At 34.6% G+C, this 15,616-nt stretch overlaps 1 protein-coding gene and 1 long non-coding RNA gene across 5 annotated transcripts in view; one reads left to right on the forward strand and one right to left on the reverse strand.

Annotated features, from left to right (window-relative positions):
* Positions 1-11,278, reverse strand: part of LOC141434091 (uncharacterized) — a 65,555-nt gene extending 54,277 nt beyond the window's left edge. For all 3 annotated transcript variants that reach the window (XR_012452010.1, XR_012452008.1, XR_012452009.1), the window contains exons 1-2: positions 11,161-11,278; positions 8,333-8,506 (exon numbers count right to left, since the gene is read on the reverse strand). This is a non-coding gene — a long non-coding RNA (uncharacterized lncRNA). The remainder of the gene's footprint in view (positions 1-8,332; positions 8,507-11,160) is intronic.
* Positions 1-15,616, forward strand: part of LOC141434086 (homeotic protein ultrabithorax) — a 152,575-nt gene that overhangs the window by 61,804 nt on the left and 75,155 nt on the right. The window lies entirely within an intron of this gene.

A 15,616-nucleotide genomic window follows, 5' to 3' on the forward strand; every position in this document is an offset into this window, starting at 1 on the left:
GCTTCATTACGTCGCTGTGTTGGTGAGTAAAATATGTGGGAGTTGTATACAGGCGGCGCTGTCTTTTTGAATTAATACGTGATAAAAATAATTAGTCAAATCGACGCTTATCGTTTATGTAAAGGTTGGTTGAGAAACGTCAGCCTTAAAACAGAGTGCATTATTTGTGCAGGAAGCGACTAGAAAATCACAGTTTTTTTTACTAAGTACTTTCTAATTTAAGATTGTTTTTTTGGAATCTTTTTGTATTTTTTATTTCAATTCAAAAAATTTTACTTTTACGGTCATCCCGTAAAATCTAAATTGAAAATACAAACTGAAATATAGATGCACAGAAAAACCAGAAAAATAAGACCAGCACTGGGAATCGAACCCAGTTCCACGGTATTCCGTACCGCGTGCTATACCGCTACACCACTGCTGGTCACCACCACCAGACCTTCGTACATGTACATGTAGCCTTCGCCTTTGTACATGTAGCTCAACTTTGTCAATTGTGTTTATTTCTTTTCTAAATAGTTTACATACATAACATACATATAATACATTCTCAACAATCTTGCAGATGAAGTTCAGGAGTAGCAAGGTAAAAATTGGTTATTAGCTTTCGATGCCCTCTTTTGTATTTGTAAGAATACTAGCATTTGTATTTGCATCATCCTGTAGCTAGTGATCAGAGGGCAGGCGAGTCTGGTGTCTGTCGGTTCTCGCACTGTCGCTATCGTTGTATCGCCTCTGCCACGCCGTTTGCTTTATGGTGCCAGCACCGGTGTAATATTTCATGAAACGCACGCCGTGATTCATTCGCTGGCACTTTTTGAGTTTTCGAAGTTTATAAACACGTTGGTTGCATTTTTAATGCCGTACTTTTTTATTAAAAAGTTAATGTTGAATAAATTTGGTTATATTTTTAAGTTAGAAGTATGGTTTTGTTTTTAATTTTATTGCGAGTCGTGACGTCGACTTCATTTAGGTATAATTTATGTGGGGAAGTTAGCCCAATCAGAAGCAGTAGTGTGTAATTAAAATTTATACTTACAGACTTTAATAGCTAGCTTCGTTAGCTCAGCTTGTAACGACAAAAACATACCTATCCCGTAGCAAAATGCTAAAGCTGAAACAAGCTTGAAGGCTTGAAATTGAGCAGGCGGCCGCGCCTGCGCCGCTTGTCAGTTATAATTGGCTGAACTTGTCGACCAACTCGTAGCGATTTTTTTTTTCGTTACTTTTTCTCCCTACGTCGACATTACTCTTCGTCTCCCGCGAGAGACGTAAATTGTGGGCACAGAGGCCGTGCAAACAAGCTTTGATGTGAAGCATGCATACACGAACACGGTATTGTTTTATTAAAATTCAAATAGAATTTCTAACTGGCAATGTTGCCTAAATTGGGTTCGAATTTGAATAACAGCAGCCAATTCGGAAGTTACGTGACACGGCGTTATTGGGTTATGTTCTATTTGCGTTTCGGTTTTGTTTTTTTAAGTTGTTTTTATGTATTGTTCTGTTCATTTTCATTGTCGGTTTGTCGGACGCTAGTCGCCGGCCGCGAGTCTTTACATAATTCATAGGAATCGTTTATGCATATCGACACAAGTGACATGTGTTGCATTTTGCATCGATTGTTTTACTCAAGATGGTATTACAATGTTCACACACTTCACACGGTTTTGTTTCTTCATTGAACATAAAAATATGTCGATTGTTTATTATGTTTCTTTCTAAAAATAGTTCAGATGTCTTCCAGTACGGTTTTTAAGTAAATTATTCGCAGTTAAACTAGAACAACTTTATTTAAGCCGCGTAAAATCTGTTTGCGCTGTAGGTATTTTTATATTATCCAAGGTAGAGCCAAAAAAGTCTCGAGCTAAGCCAAAACGGCAAGCGGCGGGCTCTAATAAACTAGCTATACCTTATTATTTAAGAGTCGATATTTAAAAAGAGCAAATTATTTTAATATATTTTTGGATTAGGTACATACTTATTGTGCATTAGTAAAGCTATTCGGTCATTCTTAGATCATATTATTATTTAAACTTTATTATTTAGAGTTACTTTCAAATTCTTGATTCAAATTGGAAATCTTTAGTGCTGGTCTGTTATTAGTTGGCTATACGTCTCAATAATTTCTCTATCGTAGAAGGAAGAATTGTGTATCTTTATTCACTAACTTCATTTAATTTTTACCAGAAAGTTCGTCATTTCCGCCTATACGAGTATATCATCGGTATCCTTTCAGAATGAGGGGACTTGGGCCAAGTTCCCAAGCGGGCCCAGTGTGGATTGAAAACTTCACAGTCAACTATTGAATTTCTTCGCAGGCGTGTTATCTTCTCATGACGTTTTCCTTTACCGTGAAACTAACGTATGATGTGGTAGGTACAAACAAATGTACTTTAATTTCGGAAAAACTCAGAAGTACGAGCTCGGGGTCGAACCCACGACCTCCCTGCCTGAAGCGCCATAGGTCCAACCACTAGGCTACCACGTCTATCATTTGCGACAAAAATATTGGCAAAAATCACAATCAATAGAAACCGGCAAAAGGTATTAAATATTTACTTTAATCATCTACGAATGTTTACGGAAAGATCACCAAGGATCTCTAGTGATAATTATAATTATACAATGCGTTGTCAACGTATTGCTTATCATCTTAACCTCACTTCACCTTTCATAGATTCGCACGCTGATAGCAACCCATAATATCTTGAACCCTGCATAACCTTCATAGTTGAAGAAGACCTCAGTGTCTCAGAGGTCTGTGCAAGCTGGTTGTTCCAAAGTGTATATAAAATAGGTAACTATGTGACAGATCGCTTGCACCGTCTGCTATTAATTGTGATTGACGAACGACCCAATGATAACAGTTAATTGTTGTGACATAAGTTCTTATCGGCGTCTAATATTTATGGGGGACATTTAACCCTGAAAATTTCTTTCTATTCTTTGTTTTGGTCTGTTATTATTCTCAACATATGATAAGTATAAATAGTATAAAGTATAAATCATTCACATTGTAAGAAAAATATTAAGATTCATTTTAAAGTGGCACTTAGTTTTATTTTATGGTATCAGAAAGAGTATTTTTTTTAATTATCTACTAGATAACGAGACAAGATTGATTCATTAAATCATCCCAAATCTCGGATGTTTAAAGTGGAATCCCATTTTGTAATCTGATATCCGAGATTTCTTCAAAGAATCCTACTATAAAACAGCCAATTTAAATTCGGCTCAACCGTATTCCAAACCAACTTCTGCGATCAGTCACGGTTTACGATAAATCTACCAAGAGCCCTCCTCCCTAGCTCCAGTATAAATAACGTGGATCTTGTTAAAAACTTGCGGTGAAAAAAAAACCTGCATTTTCCTCCATTTTTAAGCCCAGACGGCTCCCCTTAAGGATTCTTCCCTGCACCATAAATATGCAGATATGTTTACCTGGGCTAAAGAGGCCAAATTTACCTCGCCAATTTATCGTAACAGAAATATTGTAAATTTGTAAATACGTTTAGGTACATTACGTCCCCGCGTGCGTTTAAGTAGATTTGTGTGTCGGCGTGCTTTCGCATAAGCAGGTTTAACGCTCGCTCATTTTCCGCTGTGTACGTAGGCCCTTAAACGATTTGTTATTATCAGATAATGAGCTGAGGGGGTTTTAAATTGTATCGTGTTAATATCGAACTGGCGGACGTCCTGTTTCACAAAACCGTTAAATACAGTTTACCAATCACAGTAAAATGATACAAGTGGAACTTATATCTATCACGTTTTACATAAAAGCATTGTACCTAGCTATAATGTGCTGAAACAATTTTTTCTAATAAAAAGTCATCGAAATAACAAACCATCTTTACGCTTATGAATCAAAATGTAACGTAGTTTAATTAACTCTCGTCATTATCTAATTTGCTAAGATAAATTTTGATTTACGCGCCCCACAATAATAACTCTCAAAATAAACTGTGATGCAATTATCATATTATTCACCGAGATAGACCTGTCAATCACACATGTTTTCCGTATCATTAATATTGATTAATTAATTGTGAACGTTGTCGTGACCATTATGGACTTTAAAAAACTCATTTCACTGTACCGCTAGTTATAAAACGCATCTTATGACACAACTTTTCATTAGTATTCTATTATAAGTAATTTTTTGCTATAGAGATTTAACTGGGTGGGTGCTTAATTATTGTACCTAAGTATCTACTGTCTACCTACCTACTAATTGAACAATAGTAATCCATAAAAGACTGATATAATATTAATTGCAATAACTTTGCCTAAAAGTTCATTGCCCCGACTAGTAGCACAAAAACTATAAATATAATAATAAATAAATCTCAAAAGTGCGTCAAAACTGAGTATTACGTAATGAACTTTTGGGCAGATTTATATGGCGCGTGGTATATACGCCTGCCGAACCTGCAATCCTTATTAAAAAGATCTAAACTAACAAAATACACACACAAATACAATTTGTAGAACGGAATTTTAAACATCATTTGAGAAACTCAAACAAACTAAAATTATTAAAAATCGAACTGTCTGCGGTAAGAGGATTATTATGTCAGAGGGAGTGCAGATGTATGACAAACTACTATTCGTTAACTTTGTACAAAACTTTACTTGAAAAACATTTTCGTGAAGCTGAATTCTAGTGAATTGCTGTACCTATTTAAAACTAAGTCTAAATGAAAACCCTGTCATCTCATTTTAGGTGAACTATATTGTAATATTCTTTTAAAATAAAGATTTTCTAAACCTAATATCGTTCATTACATTTTCTACTACACCATGTTACTAGATACTATCATACAAACAAGAAGTACGGTAGGTTTAAAGTCTTCAGTTTTTAATTTTAATTACGTTCATCTACAACTGTATCTATCTATATTTACAAATATTCTCTTAACTAGCATCGTAATCACCTTTAATTATATAACCTTGCTAACATTAATTTCATAATTTATAACAGTTCTCGTGTTTTATTCGTTTTCAACATTCATTGACCATTTTTAACTTGAATAACGTGTGAACTTAATCAACACCGGTTACACTTTGGAACCCCATTCACATTCTCAACTAATTTTCTTCCTCTATAGACATACAAGTAATTAAATAAATATCTTGGGACAATTGGCACCAATTTACCTAGTCTCAAACTATGTAATAAGTACATTTAGATTTTTGTAATTTTTTTATCGTTTTGATTTTATTTTTAAGTTTTTTTTATTAAATCTTGACGATATTTTTTATACAAGTATGATAAATGTAAGATGTCTTTAAGTTGTATTAATAAAGGATGTCATGATAAATACATACTTAAATACATATTAAACATCCAAGACCCGAGAACAAACATTCGTATTATTCACACAAAGAAGCCACCATATATTATAATATAAGTATACATAGGTACATAATTATGGATGTATGTACTTAATATATATACCTACTAATACGAGTTTAATCGGAAATGTGTTGATGTTATTGGTCTTATTAAAGCCTTGATTTGAAACCGGTGGGATTTGATATCGCATAAACAGAGATCTATCTAAATTATTGAAGCTTATCGTCGTGTAGGAAGACAAATTCACGGAAATTTTGACTCTATCTCTGATTTCGTCCGTCGGTAAAGGTCGAGCCGTAATATATGAAGTGTCATAAAAGTTCAATCTTTATTTATTGTTCAGCTTTCGGTATTTTGCGATTTTTATCTACTGTTACCTACGCACGTAAGTTAAACACTTCGTATGTAGAGATATCTATTACTTACATGTTTTTTACCCGGTAAAATTATAAAAGAAACGCTTAACAAACTTTTATCGTAGACCTAATTTAATTTACTTACCTTAATTGTTCACGATACAAGTATTAGGTACTTACGGTCAAGATCATAAAATATTATATGTACGTTATCAAGGCATCAAAAGTTACACGTTTACATATTATATACACCGATCCTGTGATAAGTGGTTATATATATCTACATATGTATATGATAAGTGATACGGTATAAGTGACAGTGTTTTTATTATATTCATGGTCCTTACTGCACCTACCTCCCAATATTTATTCATACTAATTTCACCTCCTTATTCAGGTGTTGCTTTAATATGAGGTCAAATTAAAACTTAGGCAGTAAGTAGGTAGGCAATGTTACACTAACACAAAAATTTCGGTATATTTTTTCTGTTATAAATTCGATCATAAAAGGTATAACTTCAACGCAGGTGCGGAAAGCGTATTACGGCTCGCAAACAGGTGTTAAGCTTCCGTATCCTCGCGATATGTTTCACGGGCGAACTTATTACACTGCTGTGAAATTTGTTTCAGCGCTATTATAGTATTAGATGAGCCGAAAGTTAAATGAGTACGAGTCTAAACTAGTTATCTATTACTGTAGTGTTGAAGTAGGGTACCTATTATAAATATAGTAGTATCAACGATAGTCTGAAATTGCTGTATAGAGTTGACCAAGAAAGTGCTGCATCAATTTTCATAACATTTTTGCATCAGAAAAAACAATGAGGTAATCATTTCACATTGACATGTAAGTGATGATGATGATAGTTTTTAATTTTTAAGCTACAGCTTACAGGACCGATTCTCTTTTTTTTCTTTTTTTGTCGTATTAAGGTGCTTTACATTGAATTTAGATTAAATACCTTTAACGTTGCTCCTAAGCTACTGGCACTAGAATAACATGATACGAATCATCGAAAAGTTGGTAACGCTTGAATCAATCGATTGTTGGAAAAATCTTGTAACTAATGTATATTAAAGCAATGCGACATTGTACTCATCATCATCAGCCGGAAGACGTCCACTGCCTGAACAAAGGCCTCCCCCTTAGATCGTCACAATGAACGACAACTCGCCAGTTGCAACCACCAGTTTCCCGCAACTCTTACGATGTCGTCAGTCCACCTGGTAGGAGGCCTGCCAACAAAACTAAACATTGTACCTACTAGCAACATTCAAAATAAAAGTCCTGCCTACTACAGCAGCTTTGAAAATCTAGTTAATAATATAATAATAAGTGATAACCTTCAGAGCAACTTTAGGTGTGATTTATAATGTGTTTAAATATAGATTAATTTAAACAAACAATCCAGAGCGCAATGATATAACACTGTAACTGAAGTTATTAATTTAAATTGATACATCATTTTAAATCAGGTCATACACTACTTACGACCAATCATGACTTCAAATTTTGTGGCTTGTAGGTATTGTAATATATGTAGAGTAGATTTATAACCACGCTTGAACGTAGGGATTTATTTGAAAGGTTAATTTTAACACATTCCAACTTGTGACATTTATGATTATGAACTAACATAAGCACCGCTTGAATAAAGTAAAACTAATTAGTGGTCTATGCCTCGGTATAAATAAAATATAATAATAGAACATTATTTGTCATTAAGGTAGGTACGAACAGAACTTTAAAGTATGCACCTAGAAAATGTAATAATGACTGTTTTTAGATTTTTTATGAATAGGTATTTATAGGTATATTTCAAAACTTATCATTTATTCGAAGATACATATGTACTAGTAAAAATAATCGACTTAACCCCACAGGATAGGCAATTAGGTGATCGTTTTTAATTTTTTACACAACGCAGAGTCACATCAGCAATGTAATTAATCTCCTACATAATCGAACTTAGCTACAACAGTTTATAAAATATCAGCTATCAGTGTTTAGCATAAACATTGTAGTCAAGTACTTACTCCATAAGCTATACACACGTGTTGATGCAAAGGCGTGCCAAGTTTTTCTCAGAACCTAATCAATAAACGTGAAGAGGTAAATTGAAAAGTGCGCAAGTGCTAACAGCGTTTGCACACGCTACCTTTTGTTATCGGCGAACGCGAAAAATCAGTTGCCGCTTTTTACATCGGAAACGAGGGGAAAATGTAAGTGTTTATGGATGATGTGAAAATGGTTTGATATTCTGTAAAAGTTAGGTTATTATTGCCTAACATTATATACATATTTACAAATCAAAGGATGAACAGACAATTTTTTTTCTTTCATTACCTATAACGATCAAAGCATGAGAAATATTCGCATGATAGAAAAGTATATATACTGCGGTTTATGTTTTTAGTAATATGTAACCTACTATGTACACAAGATACTTCTTTAATTTATTTGTTAAGGAAAGAAAACCATTGTTCTCTTTTTTATCACATAATGTGGCTACACATCTACAAACAAAGGTGGCTAGAAAATTATACTCACTCAAGTTAATAGAGTATTAGGATAGGAAGGCGGTAGGCCCACCTCGCGTGAAGTTGCTCGTACCTGAGATTAACTTGTTTATCCCTTGATAACGCCGACGCGAACTTTGACAATATCCCTGACGTACCCGGCCGGGCATTTTCGCAATCCTGCGTACAGCGGGCGCTCGAATTTGCATTTTGCACTCGTGATAAGTGGTCGGATTACAGGATTCCCACCAAACAGCCTCTGTTTGTTCTGAAATAAAGGGCTGTTAAACTTTTTTCATGGTAATTTGGGTCACCTTCAGGAGAAACGATCGTTGTAAATTTGTTTAAGTAGGCTTAGGTCCGGCCCGTTTGTACAAATTTGAATGTTTAACATGTGCTTAGCTAATTTCTGGACGGATTTACAGCTTTATTTGAATTTGGATTTAGTTTAACAGCTTCGCTTTTTTAAAACATAACATTAAATAAAATGATAATAACGTTTACGTTACAAAGGATGCTTTTATAATAAACCAACATTTTTCATCCCACTGCTGTCCAACTTAAGCATTTTAAATACATTTTAGGTTAGTATCTAACAGTGGCGAAGCACCCATTGAACCCTATTCCAACCGGCTTGCCCAATATTTTCAAAATAGAACAACAGGACTTACAAAATTTTATGAAAGATGTAAGCGATCATTGCTTCGGCTTTACCACGGAAATATCTGACGCCACGCCACTGGTACCTAATGCTAAATTTATATCTCGGATATTCGGTGTAGGTAGTTGTAAATAATTTTTAAAAATTGCTTCTAAACATGGTATGACGTCCAACGGAAACTCCGTCGTAAGTCGCTGGGAATATTTTTCCATCGCGTGATTAATGTAAGCCACCACAAACGCAGTCCCGGCTTACTTCCAAAATTTCCCCACTAAATCTCTCTTTTCGTTTCGCTTCTTTTGGTTCAAGAACTTGGCAGCGCACTTTATCTGTGTAATGCAAGCGGTGCACTGTATAAATAGTAAGCATCTAGGTACGGAAGCGCTTAACAAACGCCGCTCCGGCGAAGGGTTATTATTTAAATGCTTATTGTTATTCAAATGTTTGTATTCACTTAAATTCTGAAATGTTCTCATGCAAAAAGGTCACTGAGTTTTTCCTTACAGTCCTAACGATTAACCTATTTTTCTAGTCACAAATACCTGTTAAAAGTCTATTTTAGCGTATGTTTTTCTGAATTCGCTCTATAGATTCTATTGAATTACTATTTTATTTTTAACTATAATGAAAACAGATAAAGCAGACCGTGCATTATTGGTATGTAAAAACATGAATGTCAATGATACCCAATAATTAAATTACAGCATAGTAAAAATATATAAACAATAAACTTGTTAGAATTAAATTTATCAAATTTTATACCTACTTATATTTTATCATTAAAAAATCATATTTTTGGAACGTTTATTTAATATTTCAGTAGTCGTTCTCAAAATAGTTTTTTACGAAAGTAAAACTTGCCATCTTTTCCTGCAATATAGTTTAATAAAAGCCAACATTTTAAAACGTTAAATCCTCTATCTACATTTACACGGTTATATCGGTAGCCTATTTAAGATTCCGAACAGTTCAGTGGCAACGTCTAACTTCCACAATATCGCAACGAGTGCATTCAAAGTTTTATCTGCACCTCTGATTTCAGCTGAGAGCACGGCAACTTGAATAAAATGTGCTCTTAATAAAAACTTTGTTGTAAAACTGTGGCGGCTCGGATATTTTCATTTAAACGCTTTTTACTTGAAAAAATACCAATAGGTACCTAGTTAGGCAAAAATGTACACTGAAATATTTTAATTAATTTTCCAAAGTTTTGTAAGTAGGTACCTACTTAGATTGTACTATCTAACTAACGAACGTATGTACTTTTCACCACCTTTGGTTTTTTAATTATAAAATTTAATTTATTTAACAACAAGCAAATCATTAGGTTTTTACAATTGTCGGGTAAATCAATTTGTTCTTATATTGAGTTAAATTTTGATTGGTTTACATAACGTTTTGCATTATTATGCATTTCATTTATTTTCTATTTCATGGGGTAAATTTATTTGCCTCCCTAGGTATACCTACCTAATTTAATAAAAAGCTAAATCGTTGTTGTTTATCTTAAATAGTATTAATTTTAGTTCCTACCTAAATATCAAACCTATCTAAAGTTCAAAATACCTATCATTGTAATATTCACTTCACAAAAGTGTATTTAGTGTTGATGGAAATTAAAATAGCCTACAGTTTCTACAGAAAGCTTGTTTGTAGGTACCACGCATGCGCCGTCGGCGGGTGGACACAATGTCTGCCGTTCTTCGGTCGTATTTTTCTTGATAATTACGACAAAATAATGGATATAAGTGAAAATAATGTATTGGTTTAACAGTCTGCAATTTATTTTCAACATTCCTGGGATCTTTCTCACTTAAATTTACACTAATAATATTTTTAGGCAACTTCGGGTAAGTAAAGTTGTTAGGTTATTTCCATACTAAAGCAGCGTCAGTTCCATAAAATTACCCCACTTGTATTGTGTAGATAATTTTGTTTATTATTTATTAAAGATTCTTACTTTTTTGTGCTTAAAAAGAGTGTTGAGGCTCTCTCTACATGGCCTAGGAGTGCGCTTTATTTCTGATTGGAAGGTTAAAAAAAATCTTTAGATTAATCGGAAGTGGTCAAAAAGATGATTAACGTTTGTAAAATAAAAATCATTGATTCTTTTAAGAATATAAATAAGTAAAAACAAAGAAATTTCTGATAAAATATCCCTCAATCCGAACTTAGCTTTGGACTCCTCGGAGCGGCGTCCTTTCAATAACATTCTCATTTTGTCACTAATTTCGAGTCAAAAACATAAAAAATTTACCAACCATGACTCACACACACACTCTGACACAAATTTCACACAAAATATACCCGAAAAACATTAAAAACTAAGGAAAAACACTCAATACAGTACGGAAAACATAGCGTTGCTACTTTCGCATAAGTTCGTCCAGGCGGCAGCTCTGTCGCTTCACTCAATATGGCGATGGCCCGAAGCGCGGTGATTGGCTGCCGCGCGCTTGCTCTGAAGTTGCTTCGAAGGGCACGAGCGAGATGAATTTATGTGATGTTTTGGCGCCGATGAAAGACGGAAGATGTGTTGTTAGGAAATACATTCGTATGCCGACGGAGTTCGGACCGGTTTCGTCAGAGGCGTTTACGAAGTGCGTATGTATTTGTGTATGTATATGCGACGCGGCAGGTAGAGCTACCTATTTTATTTAATGTATCGATATTGAAACGGTTTCGTTTGCGAATTTTATAATTTATTGTTTTGGTTTGCTATTGTCTTTATATTATACTAATGATGTTATTTTGTTTTGTTACAGGTATGGAGTATTGATGATGAATAGGTATCGTAGAGTTACTTTGGAAGAAAATGAAAATACTTGAATGCCTTTATGAATCGCAAAAAATACACAAGTAGGTATTCGTAGGTATTAAAACGTGATTCAAACCAGACATTGCTCTCTATTTCCGGATTTGTAGCGAAACGTAGACGTAAATGCACATAAAACTAATAAAATGGAATACATCGAGATTCCCTAAGCTAGGGCTCCCGCCAAAACGAGAGAGCGGAAGCGACAATACGTTTACAAAAAACATAGGTCAAGGTTGAGCGGGACCTTTTTGAGGCAGGGTTCCGTTAATCAATAACATGGGAGATAATCTTTCATAAAGGTAGAGGTTAACTAAATTAAAGAAAAGTTGAACGAATATCAAAAAATAATATTACTTAAGTTCTCGTGATATAGGTATTATGATAGTTTTAAAATATATGTGTGTGCTCATCTTAAAGTGTTATTTGTATGACTGCTGATCGACGATTCCATGCGATAGCGGACGGAGCGTACCTAGAGCCGTTTTAAATAGATGCTATCCTAGGTTTTGGAATAGGTATAGTGTTATATTAGATTGTCATGACTATTTCTACGTGGTAAGCGAAAGGTATCTTCTTAGATAGATGTTCACTATGGGTTCTTAAAATAAGTACCTAGGTACCAATAAGTAGATGGAGGAGGCCTACTTATGCCCAACAGTAAACAAACATTGATAGGTATTCAATACAAAAACTGTCTTTCAGTTCGAGAATTAGAACTTGGGACCTTCAGCTTTCCAGTCAGGGTCTCTAACCACTTATACATAGTGCCCACGAAGTATCGTATCCACGAAGACTCGTGATTTTGTCAAAATTAGACATTAATGACATTGCACTAAGAACCACGGGACGCGTCATCGTGAATGATTCTACGTATAGCTAGGTACTTAATCGGTCGTTGGAATAATTAATGGTATCCTGTAAAACAAGTCATTTTGTCCTCCAAAAAATCTAAGTGTAGTCAAACATTTCCGTTTCGCGGCATTTCCGAATCAACCCTGAAAAAGTCTGAATAAGTAGGTTCAGCGCGAGCCCAATGGGCTAAGATAAATTTATTTTGTCGTGTAACTAGCAATAAATATGCTAATTTGGCACTATAACGTCCGTATGTCGCCCGGCTGAAAGAGTGAAAAAGATATCACAAAATTGCAATGCGTATCGCTCGCTCTTTTCACGGGATGGCTACACACTGAAATTATCTCTATTCCTCTATTGGTAAGGTTGTGTTTTTTTTTGTTAATTTTGATGGGGTTACGGCCTTGTTGTATGTATGGTAGTTTTATCGACCTTCGGCGACTACTAACCCAATAAATTTTGGTGTTTCGCTCAGTGAATCCGTTCGGTGAACGAATGCATCGTCCCAGATTCGAATATATGGTGTTTGACTGGAAACGATTTATGTTTTGCACTGGGCTTTCATTTGAAACAACTTTTCATATTTTTTATTTAAGTAGTTATACAATAGTGTATCTCATCGTTTTTTAGGATTAGAACGAACCCTTTACCTTACTTACTAACCCTCATACATTGTTATCAAAATCAGTTTAAAATTATCTTTAAAAGTAGCTAAGTAATAATATTGATTGACACGTACAGTACAGTCATCAGCACCAATATCTGACACAGCAAAGCGTGCATAAATATCTGATACGACTCTACCTACTTATTTCTAGGTATGAAGGAGGAGTAACATTTTACTATCAAAGACTTCTTTATTAAACTTTGCTGTATTTGGTTTACGTATAAAATTAGGAGATATATTAATATGACCGTAGTTTGTATTATAACTTCACAAAAGTACAATATATGGATGATTTAAAAATAAAATAATTGCACGTTGTAATAAATAATAAACGAATATTTAGACAAAGGCCGCAGAATGAACACATTAAAAATAATTTAATTGATGGGCAAACCTTAATTAACTTGTAGCTCGGCGGTCCGAAGCTCGGATAAAAGAAGCCATCTGCATTTTGATATTCAAATTATTTTTCAAACGTGTTCTCCGCTCAAACTATGAAGACATTAACAAAATCGTTACATCACGCTCACTCTTACGTATTTCAAACCAGCAAGAGCGGCTCAACCCTTCACTACGAATTCCTCGCGTCGAAAGGGGAATAACAAACGAACTCACATGGGCCCAAATAAAGCGAACAAAAAAAACACATCACAAAAGTTTGCCTAAACTAACCTCGTTAAGAGATTTCTGGATAAAGAAATACCGTTTTTAGTAGCGTCATGATTGTCCGACCGATCGGATAGCTTGCCAGTGCACTTACTGGCTTTTAAAAAAATATTTCTACTAACGTAACGGGACATCGAAAACGGAGAGAGTCGCGACGTTGCGCAAAAAAAAACAAAAACGCATCAGTCATTGTTCGAGAGAAAGTATCAATTGTTAAAAAGTACACCTTTTAGTACTGGCCACTTTATAAATGGTGTTTTAGTTTGTGTCAGATCGGAGTGTCAGTGCGTAGTGACCGTTGTGTGGAACTTTACTGGTGTTGTTTGTACCTATTGTGAAAAGGGTTACAATTTTCAGGTACGTTGCCCATAAATATCTTTGCGATAAGGTAGGACAGCGGCCGGACGTGATGAAAGCGAATTGTCTCCGGAAAAATTAATCGCGGGCGTCGCACGTTTGAAAATTTAATCCCACGACCATGTAGGGAGCACCGGTACAAATTAACTGTGTTAGCGAATTTTTTTTATTGACTTATTGTTTGCGCCATTTTTTTTTTAAATTTACATGGGCTGGGTGAAATAAAAAATTGGCTTTGTAATTTGAGTTAGTTGTATGGCTGGATGGACAGAAGTTATAACTCATTGTCATTCTTCGTACCGTACCGTTCCATGGTTACGTTCTCACATCAGATGATAACACTAAATTAAAAAAATATATACTTAGCTTACTTGAATAATTCGTCTATCGTTATTATTCTAAATCCTTCTGAGGGTCTAATCTCTATACTAAATTTTCATACAAAAAATCGGTTCAACAATTTAAGTATGTATGTTTACGCAGGTAACAAACAGACAGATTATAACTTTCACATTTTTAATATGGAGTAGTATTACTTAATGCTTACATAATGCTGAGTATGCAGGATCCAATTTTTACAATTAGATATTTATTTTTATTTTTTAATATTAGTATGGTAGCACGTATTACTAAGTATGTACCTACTTACCTTAGGTAGGTATCATTTGCTTTCAAAGATTCAAAACTGTCCCATTAATAATAATAATAATAATATTTATTCAGACTTTTCAATCCATTTTGTTAGTAATACATTAATCACTTATTGGCTCGTAAAGGTTAAACTAAACAATACATACATGTAAAATCTTACTTTTTTGCAAATTAAAAATCCAATCAAGTTAGTGAGTAGTCATATCTGAAGTTCATCCCATCATCATCATCCCAACCTATATACGTCCCACTGCTGGGCACAGGCCTCCTTTCCGAACAAGAGGGCTTGGACTATAGTTCCCACGCGGGCCCAGTGCGGATTGGGAACTTCACACGCACCATTGAATTGCTTCGCAGGATTAAGCCGTGGTGGCCTAGTGGTTTGACCTATCGCCTCTCAAGCAGAGGGTCGTGGGTTCAAACCCCGGCTCGCACCTCTGAGTTTTTTCCAAATTCATGTGCGGAATTACATTTGAAATATACCACGAGCTTTGCGGTGAAGGAAAACATCGTGAGGAAACCTGCACAATCTGAAGTTATTAACACCAAATTTTACATTTTTCACAGCTGCTCAAGATACTTTGAATTTGTAATTGCATTTTAAGTATTAACGTACAGTCAAGGAATTTAATTCATGTATGTCTTTATTTGTTCTATGTTTGTTTTTTATGGCGTTAAATAAATGTATTTTCTTTCTTTCTTTCTT

The sequence above is a fragment of the Choristoneura fumiferana genome, chromosome 13 (genome assembly GCF_025370935.1).
Source record: "Choristoneura fumiferana chromosome 13, NRCan_CFum_1, whole genome shotgun sequence".
NCBI classification, from domain to species: domain Eukaryota; kingdom Metazoa; phylum Arthropoda; class Insecta; order Lepidoptera; family Tortricidae; genus Choristoneura; species Choristoneura fumiferana.